Raw genomic sequence first — 5,882 nt, forward strand, 5'->3', positions numbered from 1 at the left:
CAGATGTATATATTAGAGAGATTATAAACCTTGATGGCAAAGAAAAATAGAATGGTGAGAAAAAAACTTAGACTAGGGAGATGTAAAAAAGAGAAGGAGTTGTAGAGCAAGTTCCAAGGGCTTGGCTGTGCTATTACTGCACTTTGAAAGAGGATATTGGAGGGGATGAGAGGAGATAATAAGTAAGATTATGAGAGCCAAAGCATTTGCAACTCAAGCTTCCATAGCTTGGCTCCACTGTCACACTCTGTAAAAGGAGGTTGGACAAGGTAGAAGGATGTAAGTGAGGATCAAACTTCCCTGGCTTCTGAGAGGAGGTTGCAGATCAAGCTTCCATAGCTAAGCTCTGCTGTTACACTCTGTAAAAGGAGGTTGGACAAGGAAGATGGATGAAGTAAGGAAAGGTAAGTGAGGATCAAACTTGTGAGATCCCGTTCTCCACCGCGCAACGGATTCGGGGTACTAGCAGCGGAAGTAGCACTTCATGCGCGGGGCAGGGATCCACACTCGGGGCCTCGCCCACGGATATCTGGACAAGAGACTAATCCGTCGGTTTGTCCAAAACCAAAACCGGAAAAACTTCCTTTACCCGGAAAGCATGGGCGATTCCACCAGGATAACTCTTTACTCTAACGTAGTCAAGATCATTACGGATCAACTGATCTGACTGCACCTTTAACGGTACTTGGTCAATTCAAGGAAGAAACTTGCACTTGGATCATTGGGATCAACGCTTTTTTCCCCATCAAGAGGCACAGCCGTTGATTCCTATCCATAGAACAATTTCTATCCGGGATTTACTTCATCTATCGTAATAATAGAAATTAAATCTCGATTTACGGATCCATCAGTCCAGCCTAACCCCATCCGATCCCATGGGTTAGCCAACCGCCCAACCACTGTAGTGATGGGATCCAATTTGGAATTTGGTTAGGTTTTGTCCCGGGTACCAAGGAAAAGAGTTCCAAGGCCCCCTAGCCGGAAGTTCATGCAAACATAAAACTAGCCACACCACTTACACACCCAATATGAAATTGCCTTTTTCTTAGCATCAGCTAACTTTAAACAATTCTTTAATGAAACCATAGTACCACTGATCACAATCTTCCAATTTATCCGGTTGATTCATAATTTTCCATCATTCCTTCATCAGAGTATCTATGGCATCATTGGCAACTAGAACGCTCACCACCTATCCACACAGGGGCCTTTTCAATAGTTCCTAGCCCATAATACTCGGCAATATAATCACTTATAAAAATCAAGATGGACTCTCGTTGAAGATCAGCAAGATCAACCAACAGATCCATATAAAGAGCCATGGACTCATCCATTGAAGACCAGCAAGGTCATCAACCAGATCCATGCTCGGTTTCACAAAACAACTCTTACTCCTTGTTCCAATATCTTCCACGACGCACGTGTGGGTATCTTCGGCGACCCAGAGCCCGAGCACCGTATGGTCAGCACCCTCTAGGATCCTTCGCAGGTGACCTAGCGCTTCACTCATAGGCCGCTTCCTTGGTCCCTCATCCACCGTACCGGAAGCTCACCATTTAAATCGAACCGAGGCTGGTCAAGACCTCGGTCGACCTTGCTACGCGAGACGTCCTCCATTGACTCTCCGTCAGCAGTTGCAACTTTAACAGTTAGGTCTTCATGACCTTAATCCATAAGACGGTCAAAATGCTTCCCCAGCATTCTTGACATAAAACAGTCATTTACAAACAGTCACAAAATACAGTTTCTAAATCGAACTCTCGTCTTTCCACATTATCCCTCCTTAGTCCACATTACTTATTCCACATTCCATTCAATGTGTACTCATTCTCATCCATTTCCTCATATCGACGACACATTAATTCACATACACATTCACCTTCACATCCATACATCCACATTTACATGTATACATCCATTTTCACATCCTCATTTATACATCCACATCCCATATCCACATTCATACATACACATCCATATCCACATCCAACATCCACATCCACATCCACATTCACATTCACATCCACATTCACATCCTCATTTATACATCCACATCCACATCCACATTCACATCCATACATCCACATCTACATGCATACCTCCATTTTCACATCCTCATTTATACATCCACATCCCTTATCTACATTCATACATACACATCCATATCCACATCCATACATCCACATCCACATCCACATTCATATTCACATCCATATATCCACATCTACATGCATACATCCATTATCACGTCCTCATTCATACATCCACATCCACATACATACATACATCCACATCCACATACATACATACACCCACATCCACATTCTCATTCACATCTATACATCCACATCTACATCCACATACATACATACATCCACATCCACATTTCCATTCACATCTATACATCCACATTTCATATACATCCACATCCACATTCCCATTCACATCTATACATCCACATCTACATCCACATACATACAAACATCCATATCCACATTCCCATTCACATCTATACATCCACATCTACATCCACATCTACATCCACATTCACATCCACATTCCCATTCACATCTATACATCCACATCTACATCTATATCCACATTCACATCTATGCATATACATCTTCATGCATACATCCATTTTCACGTTCATATATCCATTTTCACGTTCATATATCCATTTTCACATTCATACATCCATACTCCCATCTCCACATCCACACATCCACATACATACATCCATTTCCACATTCCCATTCATGTAACCCCATATGCCTTCACATCTAATCTTTTACATCACATCCATTCTCGTCCTATCACAACCCATATGCATCTTATCCTATCACATACACTTCTTACCTCATCCCATACACATCTTAATTCATCTTATCACCTCTTATCATCTCTTATACACCTCTTATCACATCCTATCACCTCTTATCATCTCTTATACACCTCTTATCACATCCTATCACATCTCATATCTATTTATAGAATACAAGAGAACTCTTATATTTGATATAAGATTTCTTTACACATTTACTTATGCATAAATTCCATTTAAGGAGATTAATACTTCCGAAGAAAAATCAATCTTTTATGCATCTTCCTATGCATAAATTCATTTTAAATGAAAATGACACTTTTGAATTAAAATTCAATCTTTTATGCATCTTCCTATGCATAAATTCAATTTAGATGAGAATGACATTTTTGAATTAAAAATCATTTTTTTAAAATGCATCTTCTTATGCATAAAGTCAATTTGGTAGGAATTACACTTTTAGAATAAAAGAATTTCTCTTATGCATCTAAGTTATGCATAAAATCCATTTATGATGAAAATCACACTTTTAGTATAAAAAGAATATCTTTTATGCATACCTCCATGCATGAAATCCAATTATGATAAAAGTTACACTTTTATAATAAAATAATAAACTTTTATGCATACCTCTATGCATGAAATTCAATTGTGACAAAAGTAACACTTTTTACATTAAAATAATCATCTTTTATCCATACCTCTATACATGAAATCCAATATGATAAAAGTATCACTTTTGATATTAAAAAAAATTATCCTTTATGCATACTTCTATGCATGAAAATTAAAAATGATAAAAGTAACACTTTTGATATAAAAATTTTCCTTTATGCATACTTCTATGCATGAAAATTAAAAATGGTAAAAGTAACACTTTTAATATAAAAAATTATCTTTTATGCATACTTCTATGCATGAAAATTAAAAATGATAAAAGTAACACTTTTGATATAAAAATTTTCCTTTATGCATACTTCTATGCATGAAAATTAAAAATGGTAAAAGTAACACTTTTAATATAAAAAATTATCTTTTATGCATACTTCTATGCATGAAAATTAAAAATGATAAAAGTAACACTTTTGATATAAAAATTTTCCTTTATGCATACTTCTATGCATGAAAATTAAAAATGATAAAAATAACACTTTTGATATATAAAAATTTATCCATTATGCATAATATTAAAATTCAATTTCTCCATGATTGTAATGAAATTCTTTCAATTAATCTAGGATGATAATTCCTAGAATATGGTAGGAAGTCCTCTTTTTATGCTTTGAATGAGATTATTTTATGCATAATTTTTATAAAAATTTTGCCATAGCTCCGCTGCTATGACTGATAAATTTCAATTTTTCTAAGGGATAATGCTTATCATTAAGAAAATAATTAAAATAATCTCTAATTGGATTATCAATCCATAATGGATTGAATCATTAATATACATAAACTAAAAGTATAGAAAAAAGCCATTAATTTGGCCTCAAGCATAGCTTAATCTTGGGTTAAGGAAAAGCTTTATGAAAAGCTTGATTTGGATTGAGAACGGTTCATGAGTATGACCATTTCTTGAGTGAGAGAGAGAATTTACATAAAAATCATTAGAATTTAAACATAAATGAAAATTAACTTCAATAGCATTATGTAACTCTTCACTACTATTCAAACTTCAATAGCATTTAAAAAAAACCATACCAATTAAACTTCTCAAGCTTGAGAGGGGTTGAGAAGAGAGAAACATTGAGAAATTATAGAAAGATCAATATTCACTAATTACCTTACAACTTGCTTGATTCTTTGTTCACGGTAGAGGCCCCCAACCAATCAATTGGTTAAGTATGTTGATGGAGCCACTAATGGGGATTGAAGAAAGAGGGAAGCTCCAAAAACTAGTGAATTATTAAATGAATTCACAGTTTCTGGCTTAGGTGGAGTAGAGTAACGATGCATAAACACTATATATTTTTCAACAAGGAGGAGGCTTCTATTTATAGGAAAAATTGAGCTCCTAACCAAACAAACTAATTCTAGAATTTTCTAAATCAGTTTGGTCAATATTTGACCATTTTTAGATCAGTTAAGCTAACTTTTTGGAACTAGACTTGAATGAGGAGAGAGAAGAGATGAAATATCTCAATTTTTATGAGTTTAAAACTCATTCAAGCATGTGAAATATGCACCTCCTTTAAAGAACTCCCCTTCCTTACATATGTGTCATAATGGAATCATTTTAATATTGCTCATAGTTTTTTTTTTACTAATAAACCTTGTACATTTTCAACTCTTCATCTTATGTGAAATATGCACCTCCTTTAAAGAATTCCCCTTCCTTACATATGTCATATTTTTAATATTGCTCATAGTTTTTTACTAATAATCCTTGTACATTTTCAACTCTTCATCTTATGTGAAATATGCACCTCCTTTAAAGAATTCCCCTTCCTTACATATGTCATATTTTTAATATTGCTCATAGTTTTTTACTAATAAACCTTGTACATTTTCAACTCTTCATCTTATGTGAGCATTTAAGGGACTCCCCTTCCTTACATATGTGTCATAATAAAATCATTATACCCAAAATATCTCATATTTTTAATATTGCACATAGTTTTTTTACTAATAAACCTTGTACATTTTCAACTCTTCACCTCATGTGAGCATTTACTCATTTTTGGGTATTTTCTTTTTACAAGTTGGATTTATCTCCTCCCTACACATGGATTGATGCTATTGGTCCATAGGAACCTTAATTGGACCATAGTCTAAAGATTTCTGAAAATCTAGACCCTTAGGCTAAGGTTCTTTATAGCTATTTTCAATTAATTCCAATTGCACATTGGAAAATTCTTTTTTGAATTTCTGTTTCAGGGGAACTCATCTGAATTATAAGAGATATTTTTCTATCCAAAAATATTCAAAATCTGAATATTCTCTCTCTAGAATAATTTTTCTCTCTCTAGGCTAAAATAGTTAGCAAAACAGGGTCTTTATATTTCTGAAGAGGGTTGATTACAGGGGAAGATACTAGACATCAAAAAGGGGTTGGGGG

This window comes from Cibotium barometz, chromosome 57 (assembly GCF_041138505.1).
Source record: "Cibotium barometz isolate CiBa-2024 chromosome 57, ASM4113850v1, whole genome shotgun sequence".
In the NCBI taxonomy this organism is placed as follows: Eukaryota; Viridiplantae; Streptophyta; class Polypodiopsida; order Cyatheales; family Cibotiaceae; genus Cibotium; species Cibotium barometz.